Here is a 13,920-nt window from a genome sequence, read left to right on the forward strand (position 1 = left end):
TCAGAGCGCCACAGGTCACCCCATCTTGGATTCCCCTAGGTCTCTAGTTTTAAAAAATGCACAGGTTTGGTAGGTTTCCCTAGGTGCCGGCTGAGCTAGAGGCCAAAATCCTCAGGTGGGCACTGTTTTCTATGAAAAAATGTGATGTGTGCACGTTGTGTTTTGGGCCATTTCCTTTCGTAGGCGCTAGGCCTATCCATACAAGTGAGGTACCATTTTTATCGGGAGTCTTGGGGGAACGCTGGGTGGAAGGAAATTTGTGGCTCGTCTCAGATTCCAGAACTTTCTGTCACCGAAATGAGTGGAAAACTTGTTTTTTTAGCCAAATTTTGAGGTTTGGAAAGGATTCTGGGTAAAAGAACCTGGTCAGAGCCCCACAAGCCACCCCATCTTGGATTCCCCTAGGTCTCTAGTTTTCAAAAATGCACAGGTTTGGTAGGTTTCCCTAGGTGCCGGCTGAGCTAGAGGCCAAAATCTACAGGTAGGCACTTTGCAAAAAACAGCTCTGTTTTCTGTGAAAAAATGTGATGTGTCCACGTTGTGCTTTGGGGCATTTCCTTTCGTAGGCGCTAGGCCTATCCACACAAGTGAGGTACCATTTTTATCGGGAGACTTGGGGGAACGCTGTGTGGAAGGAAATTTGTTGCTCCTCTCAGATTCCAGAACTTTCTGTCACCGAAATGAGTGGAAAATGTGTTTTTTTAGCCAAATTGTGAGGTTTGCAAAGGATTCTGGGTAACAGAACCTGGTCAGAGCCCCACAAGTCACCCCATCTTGATTTCCCTAGGTCTCTAGTTTTCAACAATGCACAGGTTTGGTAGGTTTCCCTAGGTGCCGGCTGAGCTAGAGGCCAAAATCTACAGGTAGGCACTTAGCAAAAAACAGCTCAGTTTTCTGTCAAAAAATGGAATGTGTCCACGTTGTGTTTTGGGGCATTTCCTGTCACGGGCGCTAGGCCTACCCACACAAGTGAGGTACCATTTTTATCAGGAGACGTTGGGGAACGCTGGGTGGAAGTAAATTTGTGCCTCGTCTCAGATTCCAGAACTTTCTGTCACCGAAATGAGTGCTAAACGTGTTTTTTTAGCCACATTTTGAGGTTTGCAAAGGATTCTGGGTAACAGAACCTGGTCAGAGCCCTACAAGTCACCCCATCTTGGATTCCCCTAGGTCTCTAGTTTTCAAAAATGCACAGGTTTGGTAGGTTTCCCTAGGTGCCGTCTGAGCTAGAGGCCAAAATCTACAGGTAGGCACGTTGCAAAAAACAGCTCTGTTTTCTGTGAAAAAATGTGATGTATCCATGTTGTGTTTTGGGGCATATCCTGTCGCGGGCGCTAGGCCTACCCACACAAGTGAGGTACCATTTTTATCAGGAGACTTTGTGGAAAGCTGGGTGGAAGTAAATTTGTGGCTCCTCTCAGATTCCAGATCTTTCTGTCACTGAAATGACAGGAAAAAGTGTTTTTTTAGCCAAATTTTGAGGTTTGCAAAGGATTCTGGGTAACAGAACCTGGTCAGAGCCCCACAAGTCACCCCATCTTGGATTCCCCTAGGTCTCTAGTTTCAAAAAATGCACAGGTTTGGTAGGTTTTCCTAGGTGCCAGGCTGAGCTAGAGGCGAAAATCTACAGGTAGGCACTTTGCTAAAAACAGCTCTGTTTTCTGTCCAAAAATGGGATGTGTCCACGTTGTGCTTTGGGGCATTTCCTGTTGCGGGCGCTAGGCCTACCCACACAAGTGAGCTATCATTTTTATTGGGAGACTTGGGGGGACGCTGGGTGGATGGAAATTTGTGGCTCCTCTCAGATTTCAGAACTTTTTGTCACCGAAATGTGAGGAAAATGTGTTTCTTTAGCCAAATTTTGAGGTTTGCAAAGGATTCTGGGTAACAGAACCTGGTCAGAGCCCCACAAGTAACCCCATCTTGGATTCCCTTAGGTCTCTAGTTTTCAAAAATGCACAGATTTGGTAGGTTTCCCTAGGTGCCGGCTGAGCTAGAGGCCAAAATCTACAGGTAGGCATTTTGCAAAAAACAGCTCTGTTTTCTGTCAAAAAATGGGATGTGTCCACGTTGTGCTTTGGGGCATTTCCTGTTGCGGGTGCTAGGCCTACCCACACAAGTGAGGTACCATTTATATCAGGAGACTTTGGGGAACGCTGGGTGGAAGTAAATTTGTGGCTCCTCTCAGATTCCAGATCTTTCTGTCACTGAAATGACAGGAAAAAGTGTTTTTTTAGCCAAAGTTTGAATTTTGCAAAGGATTCTGGGTAACACAACCTGGTCAGAGCCCCACAAGTCACCCCATCTTGGATTCCCCTAGGTCTCTAGTTTTCAAAAATGCACAGGTTTGGCAGGATTCACTAGGTGCCGGCTGAGCTAGAGGCCAAAATCCACAGGTGGGCACTATTTTCTATGAAAAAATGTGATGTGTGCACGTTGTGTTTTGGGCCATTTCCTTTCGTAGGCGCTAGTCCAATCCACACAAGTGAGGTACCATTTTTATCGGGAGACTTGGAAGAACGCTGGGTGGAAGGAAATGTGTGGCTCCTCTCAGATTCCAGATCTTTCTGTCACTGAAATGACAGGAAAAAGTGTTTTTTTAGCCAAATTTTGAGGTTTGCAAAGGATTCTGGGTAACACAACCTGGTCAGAGCCCCACAAGTCACCCCATCTTGGATTCCCCTAGGTCTCTAGTTTAAAAAAATGCACAGGTTTGGTAGGTTTCCCTAGGTGCCAGGCTGAGCTGGAGGCCAAAATCTACAGGTAGGCACTTTGCAAAAAACAGCTCTGTTTTCTGTCAAAAAATGGGATGTGTCCACGTTGTGCTTTGGGGCATTTCCTGTCGCGGGCGCTAGGCCTACCCACACAAGTGAGCTATCATTTTTATCGGCAGACTTGAGGGGACGCTGGGTGGATGGAAATTTGTGGCTCCTCTCAGATTCCAGAACTTTTTGTCACCGAAATGTGAGGAAAATGTGTTTCTTTAGCCAAATTTTGAGGTTTGCAAAGGATTCTGGGTAACAGAACCTGGTCAGAGCCTCACAAGTCACCCCATCTTGGATTCCCCTAGGTCTTTTGTTTTCAAAAATGCACAGGTTTGGTAGGTTTCTCTAGGTGCCGGCTGAGCTAGAGGCCAAAATCTACAGGTAGGCACTTTGCAGAAAACAGCTCTATTTTCTGTCAAAAAATGGGATGTGTCCACGTTGTGCTTTGGGGCATTTCCTTTCGTAGGCGCTAGGCCTATCCACACAAGTGAGGTACCATTTTTATCGGGAGACTTGGGGGAACGCTGTGAGGAAGGAAATTTGTTGCTCCTCTCAGATTCCAGAACTTTCTGTCACCGAAATGAGTGGAAAATGTGTTTTTTTAGCCAAATTGTGAGGTTTGCAAAGGATTCTGGGTAACAGAACCTGGTCAGAGCCCCACAAGTCACCCCATCTTGATTTCCCTAGGTCTCTAGTTTTCAAAAATGCACAGGTTTGGTAGGTTTCCCTAGGTGCCGGCTGAGCTAGAGGCCAAAATCTACAGGTAGGCACTTAGCAAAAAACAGCTCAGTTTTCTGTCAAAAAATTGAATGTGTCCACGTTGTGTTTTGGGGCATTTCCTGTTGCGGGCGCTAGGCCTACCCACACAAGTGAGGTACCATTTTTATCAGGAGACGTTGGGGAACGCTGGGTGGAAGTAAATTTGTGCCTCGTCTCAGATTCCAGAACTTTCTGTCACCGAAATGAGTGCTAAACGTGTTTTTTTAGCCACATTTTGAGGTTTGCAAAGGATTCTGGGTAACAGAACCTGGTCAGAGCCCTACAAGTCACCCCATCTTGGATTCCCCTAGGTCTCTAGTTTTCAAAAATGCACAGGTTTGGTAGGTTTCCCTAGGTGCCGTCTGAGCTAGAGGCCAAAATCTACAGGTAGGCACGTTGCAAAAAACAGCTCTGTTTTCTGTGAAAAAATGTGATGTATCCATGTTGTGTTTTGGGGCATATCCTGTAGCGGGCGCTAGGCCTACCCACACAAGTGAGGTACCATTTTTATCAGGAGACTTTGTGGAAAGCTGGGTGGAAGTAAATTTGTGGCTCCTCTCAGATTCCAGAACTTTCTGTCACCGAAATGACAGGAAAAAGTGTTTTTTTAGCCAAATTTTGAGGTTTGCAAAGGATTCTGGTTAACAGAACCTGGTCAGAGCGCCACAAGTCACCCCATCTTGGATTCCCCTAGGTCTCTAGTTTTAAAAAATGCACAGGTTTGGTAGGTTTCCCTAGGTGCCGGCTGAGCTAGAGGCCAAAATCCTCAGGTGGGCACTGTTTTCTATGAAAAAATGTGATGTGTGCACGTTGTGTTTTGGGCCATTTCCTTTCGTAGGCGCTAGGCCTATCCACACAAGTGAGGTACCATTTTTATCGGGAGTCTTGGGGGAACGCTGGGTGGAAGGAAATTTGTGGCTCGTCTCAGATTCCAGAACTTTCTGTCACCGAAATGAGTGGAAAACTTGTTTTTTTAGCCAAATTTTGAGGTTTGGAAAGGATTCTGGGTAAAAGAACCTGGTCAGAGCCCCACAAGCCACCCCATCTTGGATTCCCCTAGGTCTCTAGTTTTCAAAAATGCACAGGTTTGGTAGGTTTCCCTAGGTGCCGGCTGAGCTAGAGGCCAAAATCTACAGGTAGGCACTTTGCAAAAAACAGCTCTGTTTTCTGTGAAAAAATGTGATGTGTCCACGTTGTGCTTTGGGGCATTTCCTTTCGTAGGCGCTAGGCCTATCCACACAAGTGAGGTACCATTTTTATCGGGAGACTTGGGGGAACGCTGTGTGGAAGGAAATTTGTTGCTCCTCTCAGATTCCAGAACTTTCTGTCACCGAAATGAGTGGAAAATGTGTTTTTTTAGCCAAATTGTGAGGTTTGCAAAGGATTCTGGGTAACAGAACCTGGTCAGAGCCCCATAAGTCACCCCATCTTGATTTCCCTAGGTCTCTAGTTTTCAACAATGCACAGGTTTGGTAGGTTTCCCTAGGTGCCGGCTGAGCTAGAGGCCAAAATCTACAGGTAGGCACTTAGCAAAAAACAGCTCAGTTTTCTGTCAAAAAATGGAATGTGTCCACGTTGTGTTTTGGGGCATTTCCTGTCGCGGGCGCTAGGCCTACCCACACAAGTGAGGTACCATTTTTATCAGGAGACGTTGGGGAACGCTGGGTGGAAGTAAATTTGTGCCTCGTCTCAGATTCCAGAACTTTCTGTCACCGAAATGAGTGCTAAACGTGTTTTTTTAGCCACATTTTGAGGTTTGCAAAGGATTCTGGGTAACAGAACCTGGTCAGAGCCCTACAAGTCACCCCATCTTGGATTCCCCTAGGTCTCTAGTTTTCAAAAATGCACAGGTTTGGTAGGTTTCCCTAGGTGCCGTCTGAGCTAGAGGCCAAAATCTACAGGTAGGCACGTTGCAAAAAACAGCTCTGTTTTCTGTGAAAAAATGTGATGTATCCATGTTGTGTTTTGGGGCATATCCTGTCGCGGGCGCTAGGCCTACCCACACAAGTGAGGTACCATTTTTATCAGGAGACTTTGTGGAAAGCTGGGTGGAAGTAAATTTGTGGCTCCTCTCAGATTCCAGAACTTTCTGTCACCGAAATGACAGGAAAAAGTGTTTTTTTAGCCAAATTTTGAGGTTTGCAAAGGATTCTGGTTAACAGAACCTGGTCAGAGCGCCACAAGTCACCCCATCTTGGATTCCCCTAGGTCTCTAGTTTTAAAAAATGCACAGGTTTGGTAGGTTTCCCTAGGTGCCGGCTGAGCTAGAGGCCAAAATCCACAGGTGGGCACTGTTTTCTATGAAAAAATGTGATGTGTGCACGTTGTGTTTTGGGCAATTTCCTTTCGTAGGCGCTAGGCCTATCCACACAAGTGAGGTACCATTTTTATCGGGAGACTTGGGGGAACGCTGGGTGGAAGGAAATTTGTGGCTCCTCTCAGATTCCAGAACTTTCTGTCACCAAAATGAGTGGAAAATGTGTTTTTTTAGCCAAATTTTGAGGTTTGCAAAGGATTCTGGGTAACAGAATCTGGTCAGAGCCGCACAAGTCACCCCATCTTGGATTCCCCTAGGTCACTAGTTTTATAAAATGCACAGGTTTGGTAGGTTTCCCTAGGTGCTGGCTGAGCTAGAGGCCAAAATCTACAGGTAGGCACATAGCAAAAAACAGCTCAGTTTTTTGCCAAAAAATGGGATGTGTCCATGCTGTGCTTTGGGGCATTTCCTGTCGCTGGTGCTAGGCCTACCAACACAAGTGAGGTATCATTTTTATCGGGAGTATTGGGGGAACGCTGGGTGGAAGGAAATTTGTGGCTCGTCTCAGATTCCAGAACTTTCTGTCACCGAAATGAGTGGAAAACTTGTTTTTTTAGCCAAATTTTGAGGTTTGGAAAGGATTCTGGGTAAAAGAACCTGGTCAGAGCCCCACAAGCCACCCCATCTTGGATTCCCCTAGGTCTCTAGTTTTCAAAAATGCACAGGTTTGGTAGGTTTCCCTAGGTGCCGGCTGAGCTAGAGGCCAAAATCTACAGGTAGGCACTTTGCAAAAAACAGCTCTGTTTTCTGTGAAAAAATGTGATGTGTCCACGTTGTGCTTTGGGGCATTTCCTTTCGTAGGCGCTAGGCCTATCCACACAAGTGAGGTACCATTTTTATCAGGAGACTTGGGGGAACGCTGTGTGGAAGGAAATTTGTTGCTCCTCTCAGATTCCAGAACTTTCTGTCACCGAAATGAGTGGAAAATGTGTTTTTTTAGCCAAATTGTGAGGTTTGCAAAGGATTCTGGGTAACAGAACCTGGTCAGAGCCCCACAAGTCACCCCATCTTGATTTCCCTAGGTCTCTAGTTTTCAAAAATGCACAGGTTTGGTAGGTTTCCCTAGGTGCCGGCTGAGCTAGAGGCCAAAATCTACAGGTAGGCACTTAGCAAAAAACAGCTCAGTTTTCTGTCAAAAAATGGAATGTGTCCACGTTGTGTTTTGGGGCATTTCCTGTCGCGGGCGCTAGGCCTACCCACACAAGTGAGGTACCATTTTTATCAGGAGACGTTGGGGAACGCTGGGTGGAAGTAAATTTGTGCCTCGTCTCAGATTCCAGAACTTTCTGTCACCGAAATGAGTGCTAAACGTGTTTTTTTAGCCACATTTTGAGGTTTGCAAAGGATTCTGGTTAACAGAACCTGGTCAGAGCGCCACAAGTCACCCCATCTTGGATTCCCCTAGGTCTCTAGTTTTACAAAAAGGAACAGGTTTGGTAGGTTTCCCTAGGTGCCGTCTGAGCTAGAGGCCAAAATCTACAGGTAGGCACGTTGCAAAAAACAGCTCTGTTTTCTGTGAAAAAATGTGATGTATCCATGTTGTGTTTTGGGGCATATCCTGTCGCGGGCGCTAGGCCTACCCACACAAGTGAGGTACCATTTTTATCAGGAGACTTTGTGGAAATCTGGGTGGAAGTAAATTTGTGGCTATTCTCAGATTCCAGAACTTTCTGTCACCGAAATGACAGGAAAAAGTGTTTTTTTAGCCAAATTTTGAGGTTTGCAAAGGATTCTGGTTAACAGAACCTGGTCAGAGCGCCACAAGTCACCCCATCTTGGATTCCCCTAGGTCTCTAGTTTTAAAAAATGCACAGGTTTGGTAGGTTTCCCTAGGTGCCGGCTGAGCTAGAGGCCAAAATTCACAGGTGGGCACTGTTTTCTATGAAAAAATGTGATGTGTGCACGTTGTGTTTTGGGCCATTTCCTTTCGTAGGGGCTAGGCCTATCCACACAAGTGAGGTACCATTTTTATCGGGAGACTTGGGGGAAAGCTGGGTGGAAGGAAATTTGTGGCTCCTCTCAGATTCCAGAACTTTCTGTCACCAAAATGAGTGGAAAATGTGTTTTTTTAGCCAAATTTTGAGGTTTGCAAAGGATTCTGGGTAACAGAATCTGGTCAGAGCCGCACAAGTCACCCCATCTTGGATTCTCCTAGGTCTCTAGTTTTATAAAATGCACAGGTTTGGTAGGTTTCCCTAGGTGCCGGCTGAGCTAGAGGCCAAAATCTACAGGTAGGCACATAGCAAAAAACAGCTCAGTTTTCTGCCAAAAAATGGGATGTGTCCACGCTGTGCTTTGGGGCATTTCCTGTCGCTGGTGCTAGGCCTACCAACACAAGTGAGGTATCATTTTTATCGGGAGTCTTGGGGGAACGCTGGGTGGAAGGAAATTTGTGGCTCGTCTCAGATTCCAGAACTTTCTGTCACCGAAATGAGTGGAAAACTTGTTTTTTTAGCCAAATTTTGAGGTTTGGAAAGGATTCTGGGTAAAAGAACCTGGTCAGAGCCCCACAAGTCACCCCATCTTGGATTCCCCTAGGTCTCTAGTTTTCAAAAATGCACAGGTTTGGTAGGTTTCCCTAGGTGCCGGCTGAGCTAGAGGCCAAAATCTACAGGTAGGCACTTTGCAAAAAACAGCTCTGTTTTCTGTGAAAAAATGTGATGTGTCCATGGTGTGTTTTGGGGCATATCCTGTCGCGGGCGCTAGGCCTACCCACACAAGTGAGTTATCATTTTTATCAGGAGACTTTGTGGAACGCTGGGTGGAAGTAAATTCGTGGCTCCTCTCAGATTCCAGAACTTTTTGTCACCGAAATGACAGGAAAAAGTGTTTTTTTAGCCACATTTTGAGGTTTGCAAATGATTCTGGGTAACAGAACCTGGTCAAAGCCCCACAAGTCACCCCATGTTGGATTCCCCTATGTCTCTAGTTTAAAAAAATGCACAGGTTTGGTAGGTTTCCCCGGTGCCGGCTGAGCTAGAGGCCAAAATCTACAGGTAGGCACGTTGCAAAAAAGAGCTCTTTTTTCTGTGAAAAAATGTGATGTGTACATGTTGTGTTTTGGGGCATATCCTGTCGCGGGCGCTAGGCCTACCCACACAAGTGAGGAACCATTTTTATCACGAGACTTTGTGGAAAGCTGGGTGGAAGTAAATTTGTGGCTCCTCTCAGATTCCAGAACTTTCTGTCACCGAAATGACAGGAAAAAGTGTTTTTTTAGCCAAATTTTGAGGTTTGTAAAGGATTCTGGGTAACAGAACCTGGTCAAAGCCCCACAAGTCACCCCATCTTGGATTCCCCTATGTCTCTAGTTTTAAAAAATGCAAAGGTTTGGTAGGTTTCCCTGGTGCCGGCTGAGCTAGAGGCCAAAATCTACAGGTAGGCACTTTGCAAAAAACAGCTCTGTTTTCTGTGAAAAAATGTGATGTGTCCATGTTGTGTTTTGGGGCATATCCTGTCGCGGGCGCTAGTCCTACCCACACAAGTGAGGTACCATTTTTATCAGGAGATATTGTGGAACGCTGGGTGGAAGTAAATTTGTGGCTCCTCTCAGATTCCAGAACTTTCTGTCACCGAAATAACAGGAAAAAGTTTTTTTTTAGCCACATTTTGAGGTTTGCAAAGGATTCTGGGTAACAGAACCTGGTCAGAGCCCCACAAGTCACCCCATCTTGGATTCCCCTATTTCTCTAGTTTTAAAAAATGCACAGGTTTGGTAGGTTTCCATAGGTGCCGGCTGAGCTAGAGGCCAAAATCCACAGGTGGGCACTGTTTTCTATGAAAAAATGTGATGTGTGCACGTTGTGTTTTGGGCCATTTCCTTTCGTAGGCGCTAGGCCTATCCACACTAGTGAGGTACCATTTTTATCGGGAGACTTGGGGGAACGCTGGGTGGAAGGAAATTTGTGGCTCCTCTCAGATTCCAGAACTTTCTGTCACCGAAATGAGTGGAAAATGTGTTTTTTTAGCCAAATTTTGAGGTTTGCAAAGGATTCTGGGTAACAGAACCTGGTCAGAGCCCCACAAGTCACCCCATCTTGGATTCCCCTCGGTCTCTAGTTTTATAAAATGCACAGGTTTGGTAGGTTTCCCTAGGTGCCGGCTGAGCTAGAGGCCAAAATCTACAGGTAGGAACATTGCAAAAAACAGCTCAGTTTTCTGCCAAAAAATGGGATGTGTCCACCTTGTGCTTTGGGGCATTTCCTGTCGCGGGTGCTAGGCCTACCAACACAAGTGACATATCATTTTTATCGGGAGACTTGGCGGAACGCTGGGTGGAAGCAAATTTGTGGCTCCTCTCAGATTCCAGAACTTTCTGTCACCGAAATGACAGGAAAAAGTGTTTTTTTAGCCAAATTTTGAGGTTTGCAAAGGATTCTGGGTAATAGAACCTGGTCAGAGCCCCACAAGTCACCCCATCTTGGATTCCCCTAGGTCTCTAATTTGAAAAAATGGACAGGTTTGGTGGGTTTCCCCAGGTGCCGGCTGAGCTAGAGGCCAAAATCTACAGGTGGGCACTGTTTTCTATGTCAAAAAATGTGATGTGTCCACGTTCTGCTTTGGGGCATTTCCTGTCGCGGGTGCTAGGCCAATCCACACAAGTGAGGTACCATTTTTATCGGGAGACTTGGGGGAACGCTGGGTGGAAGGAAATTTGTGGCTCGTCTCAGATTCCAGAACTTTCTGTTACCAAAATGAGTGGAGAACTTGTTTTTTTAGCAAAATTTTGAGGTTTGCAAAGGATTCTGGGTAATAGAAGCTGGTCAGAGCCCCACAAGTCACCCCATCTTGGATTCCCGTAGGTCTCTAGTTTTAAAAAATGCACAGGTTTGGTAGGTTTCCCTAGGTGCCGGCTGAGCTAGAGGCCAAAATCTACAGGTAGGCACTTTGCAAAAAACAGCTCTGTTTTCTGTCAAACAATGGCATGTGTCTATGTTGTGCTTTGGGGCATTTCCTGTCGCGGGCACTAGGCCTACCAACACAAGTAAGGTATAATTTTTATCGGGAGACTTGGGGGAACGCTGGGTGGAAGGAAAATTGTGTCTCGTCTCAGATTCCAGAACTTTCTGTTACCGAAATGAGTGGAGAACTTGTTTTTTTAGCCACATTTTGAGGCTTGCAAAGGATTCTGGGTAATAGAAGCTGGTCAGAGCCCCACAAGTCACCCCATCTTGGATTCCCGTAGGTCTCTAGTTTTAAAAAATGCACAGGTTTGGTAGGTTTCCCTAGGTGCCGGCTGAGCTAGAGGCCAAAATCTACAGGTAGGCACTTTGCAAAAAACAGCTCTGTTTTCTGTGAAAAAATGTGATGTGTCCATGTTGTGTTTTGGGGCATATCCTGTTGCGGGCGCTAGGCCTACCCACACAAGTGAGGTACCTTTTTTATCAGGAGACTTTGTGGAACGCTGGGTGGAAGTAAATTTGTGGCTCCTCTCAGATTCCAGAACTTTCTGTCACCGAAATGACAGGAAAAAGTGTTTTTTTTAGCCACATTTTGAGGTTTGCAAAGGATTCTGGGTAACAGAACCTGGTCAGAGCCCCACAAGTCACCCCATCTTGGATTCCCCTAGGTCTCTAGTTTTAAAAAATGCACAGGTTTGGTAGGTTTCCCCAGGTGCCGGCTGAGCTAGAGGCCAAAATCTACAGGTAGGCACTTTGCAAAAAACAGCTCTGTTTTCTGTCAAAAAATGGTATGTGTCCATGTTGTGCTTTGGGTCATTTCCTGTCACTGGCGCTAGGCCTACCCACACAAGTGAGGTACCATTTTTATCAGGAGACTTTGTGGAACGCTGGGTGGAAGTAAATTTGTGGCTCCTCTCAGATTCCAGAACTTTTAGTCATCGAAATGACAGGAAAAAGTGTTTTTTTAGCCACATTTTGAGGTTTGCAAAGGATTCTGGGTAACAGAACCTGGTCAGAGCCCCACAAGTCACCCCATCTTGGATTCCCCTAGGTCTCTAGTTTTAAAAAATGCACAGGTTTGGTTGGTTTCCCCTGGTGCCGGCTGAGCTAGAGTCCAAAATCTACAGGTAGGCACTTTGCAAAAAACAGCTCTGTTTTCTGTGAAAAAATGTGATGTGTCCATGTTGTGTTTTGGGGCATATCCTGTCGCGGGCGCTAGGCCTACCCACACAAGTGAGTTACCATTTTTATCAGGAGACTTTGTGGAACGCTGGGTGGAAGTAAATTCGTGGCTCCTCTCAGATTCCAGAACTTTTTGTCACCGAAATGACAGGAAAAAGTGTTTTTTTAGCCACATTTTGAGGTTTGCAAATGATTCTGGGTAACAGAACCTGGTCAAAGCCCCACAAGTCACCCCATGTTGGATTCCCCTATGTCTCTAGTTTAAAAAAATGCACAGGTTTGGTAGATTTCCCCGGTGCCGGCTGAGCTAGAGGCCAAAATCTACAGGTAGGCACGTTGCAAAAAAGAGCTCTTTTTTCTGTGAAAAAATGTGATGTGTATATGTTGTGTTTTGGGGCATATCCTGTCGCGGGCGCTAGGCCTACCCACACAAGTGAGGAACCATTTTTATCAGGAGACTTTGTGGAAAGCTGGGTGGAAGTAAATTTGTGGCTTCTCTCAGATTCCAGAACTTTCTGTCACCAAAATGAGTGGAAAATGTGTTTTTTTAGCCAAATTTTGAGGTTTGCAAAGGATTCTGGGTAACAGAATCTGGTCAGAGCCGCACAAGTCACCCCATCTTGGATTCCCCTAGGTCTCTAGTTTTATAAAATGCACAGGTTTGGTAGGTTTCCCTAGGTGCCGGCTGAGCTAGAGGCCAAAATCTACAGGTAGGCACATAGCAAAAAACAGCTCAGTTTTCTGCCAAAAAATGGGATGTGTCCACGCTGTGCTTTGGGGCATTTCCTGTCGCTGGTGCTAGGCCTACCAACACAAGTGAGGTATCATTTTTATCGGGAGTCTTGGGGGAACGCTGGGTGGAAGGAAATTTGTGGCTCGTCTCAGATTCCAGAACTTTCTGTCACCGAAATGAGTGGAAAACTTGTTTTTTTAGCCAAATTTTGAGGTTTGGAAAGGATTCTGGGTAAAAGAACCTGGTCAGAGCCCCACAAGTCACCCCATCTTGGATTCCCCTAGGTCTCTAGTTTTCAAAAATGCACAGGTTTGGTAGGTTTCCCTAGGTGCCGGCTGAGCTAGAGGCCAAAATCTACAGGTAGGCACTTTGCAAAAAACAGCTCTGTTTTCTGTGAAAAAATGTGATGTGTCCATGTTGTGTTTTGGGGCATATCCTGTCGCGGGCGCTAGGCCTACCCACACAAGTGAGACAAGTGAGTTACCATTTTTATCAGGAGACTTTGTGGAACGCTGGGTGGAAGTAAATTCGTGGCTCCTCTCAGATTCCAGAACTTTTTGTCACCGAAATGACAGGAAAAAGTGTTTTTTTAGCCACATTTTGAGGTTTGCAAATGATTCTGGGTAACAGAACCTGGTCAAAGCCCCACAAGTCCCCCCATGTTGGATTCCCCTATGTCTCTAGTTTAAAAAAATGCACAGGTTTGGTAGGTTTCCCCGGTGCCGGCTGAGCTAGAGGCCAAAATCTACAGGTAGGCACGTTGCAAAAAAGAGCTCTTTTTTCTGTGAAAAAATGTGATGTGTACATGTTGTGTTTTGGGGCATATCCTGTCGCGGGTGCTAGGCCTACCCACACAAGTGAGGAACCATTTTTATCACGAGACTTTGTGGAAAGCTGGGTGGAAGTAAATTTGTGGCTCCTCTCAGATTCCAGAACTTTCTGTCACCGAAATGACAGGAAAAAGTGTTTTTTGAGCCAAATTTTGAGGTTTGTAAAGGATTCTGGGTAACAGAACCTGGTCAAAGCCCCACAAGTCACCCCATCTTGGATTCCCCTATGTCTCTAGTTTTAAAAAATGCAAAGGTTTGGTAGGTTTCCCTGGTGCCGGCTGAGCTAGAGGCCAAAATCTACAGGTAGGCACTTTGCAAAAAACAGCTCTGTTTTCTGTGAAAAAATGTGATGTGTCCATGTTGTGTTTTGGGGCATATCCTGTCGCGGGCGCTAGTCCTACCCACACAAGTGAGGTACCATTTTTATCAGGAG

This window comes from Pleurodeles waltl, chromosome 10, assembly GCF_031143425.1.
Source record: "Pleurodeles waltl isolate 20211129_DDA chromosome 10, aPleWal1.hap1.20221129, whole genome shotgun sequence".
Lineage (NCBI taxonomy): Eukaryota > Metazoa > Chordata > Amphibia > Caudata > Salamandridae > Pleurodeles > Pleurodeles waltl.